Source organism: Cynocephalus volans, chromosome 5 (genome assembly GCF_027409185.1).
Source record: "Cynocephalus volans isolate mCynVol1 chromosome 5, mCynVol1.pri, whole genome shotgun sequence".
Lineage (NCBI taxonomy): Eukaryota > Metazoa > Chordata > Mammalia > Dermoptera > Cynocephalidae > Cynocephalus > Cynocephalus volans.
Window position 1 is genome coordinate 8,520,909 of NC_084464.1, and position 19,435 is coordinate 8,540,343.

At 39.7% G+C, this 19,435-nt stretch overlaps 1 long non-coding RNA gene across 1 annotated transcript; it reads right to left on the reverse strand.

The window, feature by feature from the left end:
• Nucleotides 1-2,126: 2,126 nt before the first annotated feature.
• On the reverse strand, nt 2,127-17,915 carry LOC134377563 (uncharacterized). Its single transcript, XR_010023540.1, has 4 exons — nt 17,596-17,915; nt 12,449-12,503; nt 11,667-11,788; nt 2,127-2,176 (listed from the first exon to the last, which is right to left on the reverse strand). It is a non-coding gene; the product is annotated as an uncharacterized LOC134377563 (long non-coding RNA).
• Between the last annotated feature and the right edge of the window lie 1,520 nt (nt 17,916-19,435).

Sequence of the window (19,435 nt, forward strand, 5' to 3'; positions counted from 1 at the left end):
AGTAGAGGAACTACCCCAATCCCTGAGCTCAGACTCCCAGATTTCCCCAGATTGGAAATGCAGACCATAGAAGGGAAGGTTCTGGGAATTTGCTTTGGCTTCAATTCTAGGAAGGGTGAGACTATAAGACAGAACTGAAATCTGGCCCAGGATCTGGATGTGAGTGAGGACATCCCGGTGGAGGCTGCTTCCTTGGAGACTGATGGTGGGTCAGGCCAGAGAAGTGTTCAGTGCCCTCAGGTGGTATTGCCTCTGCTGCCAGAGACATTGTGCCTGATGCTGGGACAGTCCCTGTCCACTGTCCAGGGACAGCACATTCTGGTGGTCTCCTCCCTGCTGCTGGAAGAGGGTTGAAGTCATGCAGGCTATGTTGCTGAAGCTGGATTGCTCTCTGTGGACATCTCTGGCTGTAGGTTATCTACTTCTGGATTTACCATGCTTGATATGAGGAATCAATATCTTTAAAAAGCATCTGTCCCAAGAAAGACAGTTCAGATACTATAGAGCATCAAGGAGTAAGAGATCGGCAGGGTGCAGGGGCCAGGGGGCAGGAAGGGTGTTTTGACTCTCCTGAAAGCCTTACATCTCAAACATCTGGGCAAGTATTAAAGAATATTGGCTGCTCTTCATTCATTCAACAAATATTTATTGAGTGCCCTTTATGACAGTTTCTCTGCCATATATGCCATGAAAAAGAGAGACAAATTTGCTGCCCTCAGAGATCTGCAAAAACACATATTAAACCAGGAATTACAAAAGATTGTGTGTGACATTTTCAAGCATACTGACACCCGGCAATGATGACATGTCACAGACGTAGGACGAGAAAGTGATCTTAAACATCATTACAAACTCTGATTTCACAAATAAGGAAAGCAAGTCTTTGAAAGGGGAATTTAGTTAATTTAATGCTGATGCAAAGTGTTGAAGGTGCTTTCAGGAGCTGCCATCTGGCTGGTCTCCATCCTTGAGAACAGGAAGGAGATGGGAACTTCTGAGTCTGACTCCCATCTCTTCCAAAAAACCTTTACCAATTACGCCAGCCTGAAACAATTTCTCCCTTCTCTAAATTCAAAGCTCTTGGCCAGCCTGCTGAGACCCAACATGCACGTCTGGACAGATATGTGCTGATGAGACACAGCTCTTCCACGAAGAGCTGTTAGGCTCCCTACATCTTGCCAACCCTAGGAACTGCAGATACTCAACTCCCAAGTAGAGTCTCATCCCGCTATAGAATAAGGAATTACATTATCCTCAGGTGAACTGTGAGCAGCCCTCAGTCATAGGCCAGAGATCTTCTTTGACGTAATCTTGCTACTGGACCCCCACTCTAAACTTCAACTTTCTCCTCTCTGAGACTGGGCTCCAGCTTTTGCTCTTTAAAGTCATACCTTGTTCCCCATAACCTAAGACTTGGTTCTATCTAATTCCCATTGACTATGCCCTGGCCCAGAACCGAGGGGCTAGATTTCCCTCCCCTCAACTCCCACCTCCTGTGTATAGTTACCTGTTGCCTCCTGCCTGCCCTTGCCAGAGCTGACCGTCACCAGTCTGGACCTCTGCACTAAGGGTCAGCTCTCTGAGGCTTGTCTGATATGCCCCAACCTCAATCTCTGCTTGAATTTCTGGTTAAATAACTCATGTGTCACCTGTTCTTTACCCTCATCCACTAATCTACTGGTTTCAGACTCAAGTTGCAGTTGATTTCCATAGATAGCTTTTCCTCCAGTTATACATCCAGGGGTGGCTGGTTGGCTCAGTTGGTTAGAGTGCCACCTTATAACTAACGCCAGCCACCAAGGAAAAGAAAAGAAACAAGTACAGACCCATAGTTAACACCAACCCTTCCTCAGAGTTCCAGTTCTAGATTCTTAGCAACACGCTCTTCTAGGACAAGGCTGAGACATGGTCTTCATGTTATATCCAGATTCTCACACCCAGGAGTGCTCAGTGGGTCTTCGATGGATGGGTAGGTTCTTCCCATGTGGGTACATTTCCCAAGGTGTCAATCTCTAGCTGCTGAGATGACGGCACAGGGGCCTGATGGCCATGTCTCCCCAACCCACCCAACCTGGCCCCCTGTCCTCAACTCCAATTCCGGGCCAAGGATAATGCTTTCAACCCTTCGCAGCTCTAATCTCAGTTGCTCAGAAGTCACTAGGATGTTGTCAGCACTCTAGAGGAATTAAAAAAAAAAAAAAAAAGACTTCTCAGGTTTAGCATTTTTCACCTAGATCCCTGCCGTGCCCCGCTTTCCCTTCTATTTATCTTCTCCTCTCCTCCCTGTTCCACCCAACTACATGTGAGGATAAATAATAACAAATAGGAAGGCTAATTCTAAGTCTGTGCAGGCCCAGCATGTATCCTGGCCTGCCTTTAGTTCTGTTATTTTCTTCTGTGTCCAGCTTTGACAAGACTGATGACATTTACATTTTCCAAAAGCTTCGATAAAAGGCACTTTAGCTGCAATCACCTTCATCTAATTTCCCCAGTCCAAAAAAAAATTTTTTTTTTTTTGCTTAAATCACAAAACAGAACTAAGGCCTGAGCTGTTCTGACAATTTGTCAACAAATATGGTTCAGCCCAAATGGGCTGTCTTGAAAACCAAGGACAAACGAGAAGAAAAAAAAAAGGACTAAATGGCCTGAAAATGAAGTGGAATGGCTGGAGGGAGAGAGGTGATTGGCAGGAGCCAATGTGATAAAGTCCTAGAACAGGTGGCTCAGTATGGTTTGGGACCCAGAACTTCCTCCAGAGAAGTAAAGGAGTTCTGGGGCTAGAACAGGCCAATCGCCCCATTGCACATGGGCACCTTCATGCCAGACAGGGAAGGCAGATGGCCAGGGTCTCCCAGCCTACAGGACAGAACCCAAGGGGAAGGCACAAATAAGTACCTTTCTTTCCCTCCATAACTATGGACAGTAGTAGGATATTGTCCTGGGGAAACTAAGGCCCAGATTTTTTGCTCATAGCTGCACAGTGACTCAGAACATGGAGGAAAGGCACTAGATGAAACATTGCCTCCATTTCTTAAATAAATGTATGTATTAAAGAATTACCTACAATACAGAAAAGTACTCAAATTACAAGGGCTCACCTCAATAAATTTTCACAAGGTAAACTCACTCATGTAAACACCACCCAGATCAAGGAAAAGAACATTCCAAGAAGCTCTGCTCACACTCCATCTTAGTCACCAACTCCCTGAAAGGCATTAGTATCCTCATTTCCAAAACTAGGCATCAGTTCTGCCTACTTTTGAACTTTATATAAATGGAATCATGTATATAACATGTTCCTTTCTGTATCTAATTTATGTTGTTAGATATGGCAATGTCATTCATTTTTGTTGTTGTATGGCATGCCATTGTTCAATTATATCACAATTATTTATCCATCATTCTATTGATAGACATTTATTTCCAGTTTGGGGATCTTGTAAATAATGCTACTAAGAACATTCTTTGTCTCAGTGCACATAAACATTCACTTCTGTTTGAGCACATACCTAAGAGCAGAATTGCATGCTCATGGGGTATGTGTACAGTCAGCTTTAATAGACACTGCCAAGCAATTTTCCAAAGTGGTTGTACCGATTTATTCTCCCACCAGCAGAATATGAGAGTTCCAGTTGTTCCACATTCCCAACAACACTTGGTGTTTATTTTAGTCACTTTGGTAAGTTTATACGGTTTTAATTTGCATTTTTTCTGATTACTAAAGGTTGGCACCTTTTCATATGTTACTTCTCATTTATTTGTAAATTGTTCGTTAAGTCTTTTGCCTATCTTTCCTCCTAGGTGATCTGTCTTCTTTCATTGATTTGTAGGAGTTCTTCATATATTCTGGATACAGGTTCTTTGTTGTTTATATGCATCCAGGCAGAAGATGTAATGTGTCATTTGCAAAGTTCACACCACCAACCTCAACTCCTTACTCTTTCTCCCACCCATCTCCCAACTTTATTTTAGGGCTGAATTCACTTGTCCCATTCTGTCTATGATCAGCCCAGGCTCCCACTAATATTTCTTATCCTTCCTCACCTCCACGTGGCCTGAATACGGGTACACAAGCAGCACAACCAGATGCAATGTGGCTATTGGCAGACAGATGCCAGTTCACCCAGTCCTTGTGCTCTAGCCCTGAGCTGCACAGTGGCCTTAACACAGTCCCAGGGCTCACCCAGGATTGTGAGCTCAATAAGGACTGGGGGAAGGGCACTTGGTATAGAGCATTTGTTTCATAAGTGAAAAGGCTAGTGTTCTGGCTGGAAATCAGGAGACGAGGACCTTGTCTCAGTACTGCCTATGGTGACTAGGCCATTTTGGTTTGCCTAGGATTGCCCAGGTTTTAGCTTTTAAAGTCCTGCATCCTGGCAAGCCCCTCAGTGCTTGGAAAACCCCTCAGTGCCAGGGCAACTGGTCACCCTGTTACTGCAGCCTCCTAAATAGCTGTGTGTCTTGGGGAAAACCATTCTCTTTCCCTGGGCTACAAAACTTTCATCTATAAGTTGAGTTGGGAGTATATAACAGGAGATTGATGAATTGCCTGAGGAGGAATCCCAAAGGGCAATACTAAGGAAACTCAAAATGATGGATAAAAATTAGATAAAAAGAAATAAATTTGAGGACATGTATGAGAAATTCAACAAAGAGATAAAAACAATAAAAAAAAATCAAGCAGAAATCCTAGAATTGAAAAATTCATTTAAAAAAATAGAAAATACAACAAAGAGCATAAACAGCAAGCTAGAACAAGCAAAAGAAAGAATCTCTGAACTACAAGACAGGCTTTTTGAAATACAGTTGGACCAAAAAGAAAATAAAAGAATTTAAAAAATAAAGAAAACCTACAAAATCTTTATGGTAATCTTAAGCATACAAACATCTGTATTATAGTTGTACCAAAAGGGGAAGAGAAAGAAAAAAGCATTGAAAGCCTGTTTAATGAAATGATAGCTGAAAACCTCCCAAATATTAGGAGAGATATGGTCTTACAGATCCAAGAAACTCAAAGATCCCCAAACAGATTGAACCCAAACAGGACTTCCCTGAGACACATCATAGTCAAAATTATCCAAAGTCAAAGACAAATAAACAATTCTAAAAAAAGCAAGAGAAAAGCATTAAATCCCCTATAGGGGAGGCCCCACCAGGCTAACATAAGACTTCTCAACAGAAACCCTACAGGCCAGAGGAGAATGGGATGACATATTCAAAGTACTAAAAAAAGAAAAAAATGCCAACTAAGTATACTATATCCAGCAAAACTTTCCTTCAGAAGTGAAGGAGAAATAGTACCTCTCCCAGACAAACAAAAACCGTGGGAATTCACTACCACATGACAAGCCCTTCAACAAATCCTCAAGGAGGTCCTACATCTGGAATAAAAAGAGAAAGATATGTCATCATAAATACATGAGAAAGAATAAAAACTGCTAGTAGAACCAATACATAAATGAGAAAGAGAAAGAAAATGCATTTTATCATTACAAAAAAACACCCAATAGCAAAGACAAGCAATAAAAGGGAAAGAAAGGAACATAAGAAATATAAAACAAATATAGAGAAATTAACAAAATGGCAGACAGAAGGCTTTGCCTTTCAGTAACAACCCAGAACATAAATGGACTAAATTCCCCACTTAAAAGATATAGACTGGATTCCCAGCTCGGCCGAGTGTACACTGACCAGAGAGGTGCCCTGCTGGAGAGGCCCAAGATCCGTGGAGACCACGTGCCCTGTGGTGACAGCATGTGACTGAGCAGGTGGGCCTTACCACTGCTGGATCCCATCCCTAGACCAGCTGAGTACACACTGACCAGAGAGGCATCCCTCTGGAGAGGCCTGAGTCACACAGAGGCCATGCGCCCCTCAGCACCAGCATGCAACCGAGCAGATAGGCCTCGCTACTGCCAGACCTCATCCCCAGCCCAGCCGACTGCACACCAACCAGAGAGGCATCCCCCAAGAGAGGCCCAAGTCCTGTGGAGACCATGCACCCCTTGGCACCAGCGTGTGACCTAGCAGGAAGGCCTTGCCGCCCCCAGACCCCATCCCCATCCTGGCAGAGTGTGCGCTGACCAGAGAGGCAGCTCCCCAGAGAGGCCCAAGACCCGAGGAGACCACACGACTGAGGCACCAGCAGACGACCGAGCAGACGCTGAGGCAGCCATGCCAAATTGGCAGCCCCAGCAGGATCCTAGCCAGACAATAGTGTCAAGCCAGTGGACTGTGAAATCCCTTGCCACAATGAATGAACATCAAAGGAAAGATACCAGAAATACGAAAAATCAAGAAAGTACACCACCAAAGGGTAATAACTCTCAAGCTCTAGCTCCTATAGAACAAGAAGCCCTTGAAATGTCTGACAAGAAATGTCAAGTGATAATTCTAAGGAAACTAAATGAGATACAAGAAAACTCAGCTAGACAACATGATGAAACGAGGAAAAGTATACAGGACCTGAAAGAAGAAATGTACAAGGAAATCAATGGCCCTGAAAAAGAATGTAGCAGAGCTTGCTGAGCTGAAGAATTCATTCAACGAAATAAAAAACACAACAGAGAGTTTAACCAGCAGGCTTGAAGAAGCAGAAGAGAGAACTTCCGACCTTGAAGATGGGCTGTTTGAAAAAACACAGGCATACAAAAAAAAAAAAAAAAAAAAAAAAGAATTAAAAACATTGAAGAAAATCTAAGAGAGATATCAGAGAACCTTAAGCTATCAAATATCCAAGCCATGGGTATTCCATAAAGGGAGGAAAAAGGAGATAGCATTGAAAACATATTCAACAAAATAGTGGCAGAAAACTTCCCAGACACAGATCTTCAGATTCGGGAAGCTCAAAAATCCCCATATGTATTCAACCCAAAAAGGTCTTTTCCAAGACATGTTGTAGTCAAATTGGCAAAACTGAAAGACAAAAAGAGAATCTTAAAAGCTGCAAGAGAGAAGCATCAAATCACCTATAAGGGAGCCCCAATCAGACTAACATCAGACTTTTCATCACAAACCCTAAAAGCCAGAAAGGAATGGGATGATATAGTCAAAATACTAAGACAGAGATTTCCAGCCAAGAATACTCTATCCTGCAAGGCTATCCTTCCGAAATGAAGGGCAAATAGTATATTTCTCAGACAAACAAAAACTGTGGGAGTTCACCACCACACAACCACCCTTACAAGAAATTCTCAAGGGAATACTGGGCTTGGTTCCTGAAAAATAACTACCACTGCCATAAAAACTCAAGAAAAATAAAAAGCCACTAGTAAAATAAAAATGCCAACAATGAAGAGAAAAAAAAAGTTTGTCTATAACCCAAGAAACCAACAAATACAGAAGACAAACAGAAAATCAGAAAGAAAGGAACAAAAGACACTTAAGACATCCAAACAAAAATCAGTAAAATGCTAGGAGTAAATCAACACTTTTTGATAACAACTCTTAATGTAAAAGTATTAAATTCTCTAATCATAAGACACAGACTGGCTGACTGGATTAAAAAGGAAGACCCAACTATATGCTGCCTTCAAGAGACCCACCTCACCTATACTCACACAGAGTAAGAGTGAAAGGATGGAAAAGATGTATCATGCAAACAGAAATAAAAATCGAGCTGGAGTAGCTATTCTTATATCTGATAAAATAGACTTTAAACTAAAAATTATAAAAAGACATAATGCGGGCCACTACATAATTATAAAAGGATCCATCCATCAAGAACACATAACAATCATAAATATATACACACCCAATGTCGGAGCAGCCAGATTGATAAAGCAAACTCTATTAGACTTAAAGAAGGAAATAGACACTAATACCATAATAGAAGGGGACCTGAACACCCCACTGTCAATATTGGACAGATCATCTAGGCAAAGAATCAGCAGAGAAACACAAGATCTAAACAACACCCTAGACCAATTGGACTTGGCAGGTATCTACAGAACATTCCATCCAACAACCGCAGAATATTCATTCTTCTCATCAGCACATGGATCATTCTCCAGGATAGATCACATGTTAGGTCACAAATCAAGTCTCAAAAATTTTTTTTAAAAAAATGGAATTATCCCATGTATTTTTCCAGACCACAAAGGATTAAAATTAGAAATCAGAAACAAACGAAAATCTGGAAACTATACAAACACATGGAAATTAAACAGCATTCTACTTAATGACATATGGGTCCAAGAAGAAATCAAACAGGAAATCAAAACATTTATTGAAACTAATGAAAACAATGGTACATCATACCAAAACCTGTGGGATACTGCAAAAGCAGTACTAAGGGGGAAATTTATTGCATTAAATGCTCACCTCAGAAGAATGGAAAGATGACAACCTAACACTTCACCTTAAAGAACTATAAAAACAAGACCAATCCAAACCTAAAGTTAGCACATGGAAAGAAATCATTAAGATCAGAGCAGAACTTAATGAAATTGGAACCCAAAAAACGATACAAAAGATCTATGAATCAAAAAGTTGGTTTTTTGAAAAGATAAATAAAATTGACAAATCATTAGCATGGCTAACTAAAAAAAGAGGAGAGAAGATCCAAATAACAAAAATTAGAAATGAAAAAGGCGATATTACAACTGATTCATCTGAAATACAAGGAATCATTCGAGACTACTATAAACAACTATACGCCAACAAATTTGAAAATCTGGAGGAAATGGATAAATTTCTGGACACACACAAGCTCCCAAAACTGAGCCATGAAGATGCAGAAAATCTGAACAGACCAATAACAATAAAGGAGATTGAAGCTGTTATCAGAAGGCTCCCAACAAAGAAAAGCCCAGGACCAGATGGATTCACAGCAGAATTTTACCAAACATTCAAAGAGGAATTGACACCAATACTTTACAAACTATTCCAAAAGATTGAAACAGATGCAAATCTCCCAAACTCATTCTATGAAGCAAACATCATCCTGATACCAAAACCAGGTAAAGATATAACCAAAAACGAAAACTACAGGAAGATATCCTTGATGAATATAGATGCAAAAATCCTCACTAAAATACTAGCAAACAGAATACAGCAACACATAAGTAAAATTATTCACCATGATCAACTGGGATTCATCCCAGGGATGCAAGGTTGGTTCAACATATGCAAATCAATAAATGTGATACACCATATTAATAAAATCAAACACAAGGACCATATGATCATCTCTATAGATGCTGAAAAAGCATTTGATAAAATTCAACATTCATTCATGACAAAGACCCTCTGTAAGTTAGGTATAGATGGAAAGTATCTCAACATAATTAAAGCCATATGTGATAAACCCACTGCCAATATCATCTTGAATGGGGAAAAGCTGAAAGCTTTTCCTTTAAGAACAGGAACTAAACAAGGATGCTCACTCTCACCACTCCTATTCAACATAGTGTTGGAAGTACTAGCCAGAGCAATCAGAGAAGAGAAGGAAATAAAGGGCACCAGATTGGAAAAGATGAAGTCAAACTGTCCCTGTTTGCAGATGACATGATCCTATATATCAAACAGCCTAAAGCCTCTACAAAAAGACCCTTGGAGTTGATAAATGATTTCAGCACAGTAGCAGGATACAAAATCAACACACAAAAATCAGTAGCATTTCTATTCTCCAATAGTGAACATGCAGAACGAGAAATCAAGAAACACAATAGCCACCAAAATAATAAAATACTTAGGAATTGAGTTAACCAAGGATGTGAAAAATCTCTATAATGAGAACTACAAACCAGTGCTGAGAGAAATTAGAGAGGATACAAGAAGATGGAAAGATATCCCATGCTCTTGGATTGGAAGAATAAACATAGTGGAAATGTCCATACTACCCAAAGTGATATACAAATTCAATGCAATCCCCATCAAAATTCCAATGACATTTTTCTCAGAAATGGAAAGAACTATCCAGACATTTATATGGAATAACAAAAGACCATGCATAGCCAAAGCAATGCTGAGCAAAAAAAATAAAGCTGGAGGCATAACACTACCTGACTTTAAACTATACCACAAAGCTATAATAACCAAAACAGTATGGTACTGGCATAAAAACAGACACACTGATCAGTGGAATAGAATAGAGAATCCAGAAATCAACACACACACCTATAGCCATCTGATCTTTGACAAAGGCACCAAGCCTATACACTGGGGAAGAGACTGCCTCTTTAGCAAATGGTGCTGGGAGAACTGGATATCAATTTGCAGGAGAATGAAACTAGACCCATTCCTTTCACCATACACTAAAATTAACTCAAAATGGATTAAAGAATTAAATATACACCCTGAAACAATATAACTTCTTAAAGAAAACATAGGAGAAACACTTTAGGAAGTAGGACTGGACACAGACTTCATGAATATGACCCTAAAAGTATGGGCAACCAAAGGAAAAATAAACAAATGGGATTATATCAAACTAAAGAGCTTCTGCACAGCAAAAGAAACAATTAACAGAGTTAAAAGCCAACCAACAGAGTGGGAGAAAATATTTGCAAAATATACATCTGACAAAGGATTAATATCCAGAATATACAAGGAACTCAAACAACTTTACAAAAAAAAAACAAGCAACCCAATTAAAAAATGGGCAAAAGAGCTAAGTAGCATTTCTCTAAGGAAGAGATACAAATGGCCAACAGACATATGAAAAAATGCTCAACATCACTCAGCATCCGGGAAATGCAAATCAAAACCACACTGAGATACCATCTCACCCCAGTTAGGATGTCTAAAATCCAAAAGACAATGAACGATAAATGCTGGCAAGGTTGCAGAGAAAAAGGAACTCTCATGCATTGTTGGTGGGACTGCAAAATGGTACAGCCTCTATGGAAAATGGTATGGAGGTTCCTCAAAGAATTGCAGATAGATCTACCATACGACCCAGCTATCCCACTGCTGGGAATATACCCAGAGGAATGGAAATCATCAAGTCGAAGGTATACCTGTTCCCCAATGTTCATCGCAGTACTCTTTACAATAGGCAAGAGTTGGAACCAGCCCAAATGTCCATCATCAGATGAGTGGATATGGAAAATGTGGTATATCTACACAATGGAATACTACTCAGCTATAAAAAAGAATGAAATACTGCCATTTGCAACAACATGGATGGACCTTGAGAGAATTATATTAAGTGAAATAAGTCAGGCACAGAAAGACAAATACCACACGTTCTCACATATTGGTGGGAGATAAAAATAAATAAATAAATTCACACACACATACACAAAACCGGGGGGAGAAGAAGACATAACAATTACAATTCCTTGAAGTTGACATGACAAGCATACAGAAAGGACATTGTTGGGTGGGAGGGGGGAGAGGGAGGAGGGAAGGAGGTTTTTGTAATGGGCCACAATAATCAACCACATTGTATATCAACAAAATAAAATTTAAAAATTAAAAAAAAGTATAACTGGATACTATGTGTGTTTATATGAAATAAGAGTACTACTTTGATTTTTAAGAAATTATAACAGAAAAGTGGTGGCTATGTCATAGCCGGTTCTTCCTCAGTGTTAAGAAAAGAGAACTAATTAATTTAAATCTATCTCTTAAGTGATAAATCTGTATATAGCAAAGTATGACACATCGAAAAGATCCGAAGAACTCATGGAGGAAATTAGTTTTTTAGAATAAAGACATACCTGCCTTTCATTAATTGATAGAGGTTTTCTTTCATATATTCAAATATAAAATAAAGAGGGTCATTTTCTCTGATAACTTCTTTCAGTTTAATCACATTGGCATGATTAAGTTTCTTCAGAGACTGCAAAACAACAAAGCATTGAAATTTTTAAAGAAAAATTTTAGAAGTTGGTCAAATCTCATCAATGCTAAGTATGATAAGTATCTTAAGTAATTTTCCATTTCTTCTGGATTCATTAACAAATTACACTTTAATATCTACATAATCTAAAAACATCTTAGAACATCTACTGAAAGCAAGCAGTAATTGTTTTAAGTAGTGAATGTTCAGTGCAAAAATAAACCAAGTCAGCAATAGCTACGGAACATTTCAATCTGTCACTTCTTCTCTCGGTCTGTGAGATAGGTCTAACTTTTGTCTGACTTAACCATGTGAATTCCATAAAAGTCTCCAAAAGTTTACACAAGTCATACAACATAAAATATTTTAAAAGTGACACGAAGCAATTAAAAAAATCTTTCCTTTGATATTGTGAATTAAAATGCTCCTATAAAAGTGAGAGTAAACTTTCAAATATGAGGGAATAATTATTTTCTGTTCTCCACTAACATCAGAACAAGAAGAAATGAAAAATTACTTTAGGAAGATAAAGGAAAAATATAAACACAGGTATCTGTGGAATGCTTCCCACAGAGAACAGAATCATCTCCCTGGCTACAGTCCTCAGGTGTGAGGTAGAGTTAAGGCCTTCTCAGGTTCTGTTCATCTTTAGTATTTTACCTTAACTTCTCTCAAGTTCATACATTCGTCGCAAGAATAGAACCTTCTCTTCATCCTGAAATAAATAAGGACAAGTTTAGTGTACAGGAACTGAGGATCTGAAGATACAAATTACACTGGTGGCTTTCTTACTCTATTATTGGTTCCCTTTAAGCAACTATGAAAAAGAAAAACCAAATATGCCCTACTGTTTTCATTTAGTATTGTAATCTCCTATCGAGATGTTCTAGAAGATCCTTAGAAAGCTTAGAGGTAGAATAATTCTTATAATGCAGATCCTCTATGAGGGTGTACTACACAGGTAAGGAAACGAATAAACATTTGGCAGCTCAACATAACGCTCAAGAGCATGGGCTGCAAAAATCAGCTTGGATTCAAATCCTTGTCCAGCTGCCCACTGATTGTATGACCTTGGACAAGTACCCGAATGGCCTCTCTGTGCTTTAAATTCCTCAGCTAGCCATAAAGTAGAAACTACTGCATAAGAAAAGTTTATTGTAAACCGCTCAGCTCAGCACTCAGTACATGTTCTTATTTTTACCAATATCTCTGATCAACTATAATAAGACATGAAGGCAACACTGCTATCATTTCTAAAATACACTTAGTGAATCAGAATTTCATTTGTAGTCACTCAGGTACTAGAAATTTATGAAGAAGCTTGATGAAATTGAGGGTTTTCTGCCTTACCAAAAGCTATTTTTCAGTGCTATAGATTTATAAATGTCTTGCTAAAATGAAAAAGGTAAATCTAGCACAATGATGAATTTAAAATAAAATAGAAGTCAATGCAAATAAAGCTATGCAAGTAGTGTAATGAAATGATCACATCCATCCAAAACTGTACATACAATCTGCTATGATTCTTAAAAAGTAATTTCAGAATTTAAAAAGTATCCAAGCTTTTAGAAGCCAGATAAAAATATATTCAAGTAGCTTTTCACAATTCAGTAATTGAAACTTTTAGCCTACTTAAAATCTGTACTCTCTTCATCCATACTTACTAATATGCTACTTTCCAGAAATTAGCACTTCTCATCAATACTTCCCTAAAGTGAGGTATGTATCTATCTGCAAAAAAACACAGAGATTTCCTTACAAAATAGTTATCTCAAAGACAAACCAATTTCCTAGAATAACTTTAAAAAGGCCTTTTGGGTTCCTAGCCATCTTCTTTTATTTATTAATTCATCCAACATCAGCTACATGTCACGGCAATGAACAAATCAGATATGGTCACCATGGTGCTCCTCATCTAACAGAGGAAGTAGACTTTAGATTGCTTAATACAAAACAGATGGACAAATTAGATATAAGAACCCTCAGCTAGAATAACAAGGGGATCTTTTAAAGACTTAATGAACAGTCCTTTCAATAAGGCAGCATTTCAGCTGCGACCTGAAAGATAGAAAGTGCCTGCATGTGAAGACAGTAAAAGGTTTCAAGGCAGACAGAAACATCTAGAAAGACCTGGCTGGTCAGAGGAAATGAAAGGCCACTTCAGGCTGATCCTTATTTCTTTAAGACCCTAAACTAATTTGCATGGCTGTACCCAACTACTCGTCATAAGAAAATGATAGTACCTTTTCCAGTCACCTTTCTTGCTCTGCTTTTTCTCCATAGCATTTACCACCTTCTAACATGCTATATAATATACTTATTTTTTAGGTTAACCCTTCTCCCCTCCCCTCACACACAAGCTCCTGAAGACACTTCCATAAGCCTAGACCAGTTTTTGGCACATGGTAGGTGCCCAATAAATATCTGCTAAATGACTGGGTGGATTTCTATACCCACAGGTGGGCTCACGAGGACCTGCCACCCACACGGCAGACTCAGAAATGGAATTGCCTCTCAAGTCCTCCAAGGGCTTAACAAATATTTAACTTAGTGAGGTGAGGGAATCTAACAACCATCCTCTAATGAATTGTATGTTATGGCTTTTTTAAAAATGGCAAAAGGTTTCTTACCAGTGCCGTACATTAAAGTTTTCCAAAGGAAATTTTCAAAAAGGAACCTTTTACTTTGTCCGTCATCGCAGTGTTCTTCCAGCTTCTAACCACTCAGCCTCCGACTCACCCTAGAGTTCTGACTGCATTTCTAGATGGCTCCAAAGCCTAGCCCACTGCTCGCTGAACTATGTCCACACTTTCTTTCCTGTGCTCACATTCTCTAGTCACACCCCCACATCCACCAGCTGCCAGCTGCCACCCCCTGGCTTCTGGGTGACCGCACTGTGCTGGCGCTCAGCTTTTGTCCGTTCCATACCTCCATGTCACTCTTCACTGAGTATGTCTAGTTCCAACAGCCCCCCGGCCCCGACCCCTGACTCCTGGTTCTTCTGTTCAAAATGCTTTTAGAATAAAAAATACCACCTTCCACATAATCTATTTCCCTTCATGGGGACATGTTTACTGTCCACTTTGAACATTAAGGATGGGCAGCTCTTCATCTGCTACATCCCTACATGGAATTTGTTTAATTTGGGGGCTAAAGTATGGATGGATTTAAAGTGTTGTCCAAAGTGTTATACCTAGAACATTTAGGGCCGACATTGGGAATGCCTAACATTTCATACCAACAAGCATAAGATGATGGCCCTGACTGGATACAATGGGATGCGAGTTGTGTTGGTAACGAATAGAGATAAATTGAGGATGGAGAATAAGGGGTCTAATATCTGTAATTTTCAAGTAGTTTATTCCTTCGCATCAGGCTTGAGAGAAATGACAAAGCCTTCTCTGTGTGACTCTCGTAGGACAAAAACTATCCTAAGATTCTACCTTGTCCAGAACCAAAGGAGCAGTGGCTACAGTCAACATTCATATCGATAGTCCTGCCAGCTGGCCTCACAGTTCCTTAACTCCAGACAGCTGTTCACCTCTATCCCACCACAGTCGCTCGTACACACCTTGTCATCCTGAGGAATAGTTCTGCTCTCCGAGACCTCAACCTGTATAACTCCAGACTCTGACCATAACCTCCTACCCCTGCACTAGTGCTACCCAGGAACGCCCTGCTGCACACGCCTCTTGTTCAGCTCCTGCTCTTCCTGTGATCACCTGCGTGGCTCTGCTTGCTGCCACATCCAGCGTGGGTCCCACAATCAGCCCTCATCCCTGTACTCTCGAGATCGCACACATGTTCTAAACGTGCCCCTCTCTCAACACTCCTCCTCTCCCGCCTTGCCATCCTCCCATCTCGGCTTTCCCTGAAGACTGGTGAAGGAAGAAGGAAAGGTCATGCGAGGCTCCCAGCAGCTCCACACTCCTAACCGTCCCATGTAGTCTCAGGTGGACCCTTCACGATACTCATGACTTTCCCTGTTCTCAGAAACACATTTCTCACAACTACTGAAAGCTCAGCACCTCCAGTGCCATGTTTCCCTCTCCCTGCCCTCCTGCAATCTGCCTCATCTCATCCACTATTTCCTGGAACAGCGCTCACCATGGCCACCAGTTATGCCACATTCCCCAATCCAAGAACACCCTGGCACATAATATCACGTGGATACAAGAATATTTCCAGCCCTGTTCCTTTTGCCTCCTAGTATAAAGGCTGGAAGAGCGAACACTCACTTTCTCAGCCCCCTTTGGCAGTAAAGTACCCAGTTCTAGTCATTAAGATGTAAGGGGAAGTCCTTGGGGGCTTCCGGGAAAGAAATATTCCTTCCTGGTAAACGACGAGAGAAGGGTATGCTGGTATTATTCTCCCATCTTCCCACCTTGGGCATCAATGTAATGCCTGGAGGTGAAATAGCCATTAGGTGACAAAACATTTGAGGACAAAAAAAATGCTAATGGCTCATATAAAGTAGAAAAGTCTGGATTCCTTGGGTACACTGCTGAGCCACTGAAAGTGTTCTGGAAACATCAAACTCCAGATTTCTTGATATGACAGAAAAATAAACTCCTACTTATTTAAAGCATGGGTTTTGTTACTTGCTATTAATCTATGAATTTGTTACTTGCAGCAAGATGTGTTCCTAACAAATCCAGACGCTTTTCAGTCATTAGTTATTACCTGCCTGCCAGTTGAGCACCCTCCTTCTTTAGATCTTTCCCTTGGGTTCAGCCATTTCCTACACTCTCCTGGTTTTCACTCTATTCCTCTGCTGGTTCTTTCTCAGTCTTCTTTGTAAGACTCTAACCCAGGCCCTATCCTTTTTATGCTGGGGCTTCTCAGTGCTCTGTAGGAGGACATATTTCCTACAAGAAAAGGAAATTTGGACACAGACACACACAGAGGGAAGACCATGTGAAGACAGAGAGAGAAGACAGCTATCTACAAGCCAGGGAGAGAAGGCTCAGAAGAAACTGACCCTGCTGACAGCTTGATCTCAGACCTCTAGCCTCTAGAACAGTGAGGAAATAAATTTCTGTTGTTTAAGTCACCCAGTCTGTGGTCCTTTGTTATGGCAGCCCTAGAAACTGACAGAGTGAGCCACTTGGAAGTGGATTCTGCAGCCCCAGTCAAGCCTTCAGATGACGGCAACCTTGGCCAATATCTGACTGTTACCTCATGAGAGACCCTAGGTCAGAACTACCAAGTTAAATGACTCCTAAATCCTGATCCACAGAAACTGTGTGAATTAATAAATGTTTGTTCTTAAGTTTCTAAGCTTTGTGATATTTTGTTAGGTAGCAAAAGATAAATACAGTAAATTAAAAAGAAATAATTAAATTAGTAATAATTAATTCTATTTAATTGATAAGCTCAGGAAAAAATACCAAATGCTATTCAGAACTCAATCTGGTATTATGAATGCCATCTGATTTCGAGGCCTATTGTTTTAAAGAAATAATAAGCTCTACTCTGTACCCATCTTAAATTTTTTTAAACTTTTAAACTTTAAAACCATCCCAAAGATTACCTTCAGTTTCAGTCCAAATGCATTATGCATAAAAAGCAGAAAACATATTTTTTTGTTCATCAATGGAGCTGGATAAACCAGAAAATTAATATACATGGGATTAGCAGAATATTCCTTTTGGGTCATTTTTTTCCCAGCATGGCATTCCACATTAGCCAAAGCAGCATGGTGTCTAAACTAGACAGTTCTGTGTACATATATATTTTCTCAAGCAGGCAAAGGAAAACGAACATCAAAATTTCAAAAGTAAACCTTGCCGTGTTGCACACGGTACCTTTCGATAGCCACCAGCTCCCCAGAGTCGTTACTCTTGCCCATAAGCACACTCCTGTAGGTGCCATCCCCCAACTGTCTCATGGTTGTGTAGCGGTTCATCTTGGAAAAATAATGCAGCAGAAGTTGTTGACTGAAATGACTTCCTTGTTGAATATAATTTAAATGCGTTATTTCTATTCTTTTTTGTCCTCTCACTGCTGGTGCTACACGGGTGACAGGTTTGTCATCATTAAATAAAGGCTCTTCCCCAAGACTATGTAGGTTCATGAGATATAGCAATAAGGAGTCTGGCAGGGAAACACTGCTTCCATTCTTATGAATACCCTATAAAAGAAAAAAACAAAAACAAAATAAATTTTCTTTAAAGAGTCTCTTTAAAACATTTACTGGCCACCACGAGCACAAGGAAAAAATATAAATAATGTAAATACCAATGTACCAGTAAATAATGTGAATGCCATTTGTCAGTAAATCATTTGTGCTATGTGGAATGTAGTTCACATAGAACACACTGATAATATTCATTTGGTGAATGCTTCATTTACATCGTTCTGTGCTATTTACCCCATGAATGTTAAATATTGGTTTAATAATTCATATGATTCCTTTTATTTAATATAATCTATATTATTGCAAATCAGACCTTGAAGAATCTGACATCTATACTATATCCATTCTTTAAATCAATTTTTTGCATATTTAATTTAGCATATTAAATTAAAAATTGTACTCTGTAAAAAAATTCCCTGTAGAATATAAGTTCCCCAATTATGAAAGGTAAATATAAAGCAAACTTTCATTTCATATGAAGAGAATAGTATTATAAAAGAACATCATATCCTATTTAAATAATATGCTACTTTATTGGATGTCAAACGAAGAAAATTTTAAGTACCAGTTAGGAATTAGTGTTACAGTAGATTCAAAGAAATAAGAAATGTAAGACTATGATTACATATATATATGTCTATTTGTGAATATATGTGATTACTGTAGATGGAGTTCAAGAGACATAACCATAAAATTGTAGAAAGCTACATCTCACTGAACTATAAAGAAGCTGGATTAGCAGAACAGAGATTAAGGTTTGAATCTCAGCACAAATTCCAACTCCCTATATCCCAGACAAAGCTTTCAATTTACTGGACTTCACTCTACATGACTGTAAAACAAGAGCATTCTGGCTCTACAATTCCATGAGGCTATGAACATGTATCTACTAATCACTTTGAACGTCTTCACACATACTCTCTCTCTTACCTAGTAGTTTTGCAATTATTACATCAAAAAAAGACACCCACAGACACACACTCTCTTATAACTAAAAGGGGCCAAAACACCAACTAAAATAAAAGCTTAGTGAAATTGCAATTTTCTTACCAGTTCTTCATTATCTCAGTTACTCTTTGCCCCAGTGGCACATGTGTGAGTGGCACTAATACATCAAGGGCCAGGTAAATGTGTGACCCACGTCATCCTGTGGCAGTCTCTCCCAGTGTTCCAAGTCCTCCAACTAAGTAGTGGCAGTGGGGGTAAGTGGGCAGTGGATGGGTGTCGGGTCTGCTGCCGACCAACCCGAACAGCCCTAGCCTCGTTCCTCTTGGTGGGCGAGTAAATGGCCCGGGATTCCTTTTTCCCTCCTGTCCCCTTTGGAAGGAGACGGGGGAAGAGAGCCGTGAAGAGAGGTGAGCACACCGCCGGCCCTAAAAGCAGCCCAGTTAAAGGACACTCAGATGCAGCGGGGGTTCTGTCGAGCAGTTCCATTTATTATCACACAAGCGCTTGCTTTTAAAGGCAAATGGGGAAGGGAGGTTTTGTACATAATCCTATCAGCCTAA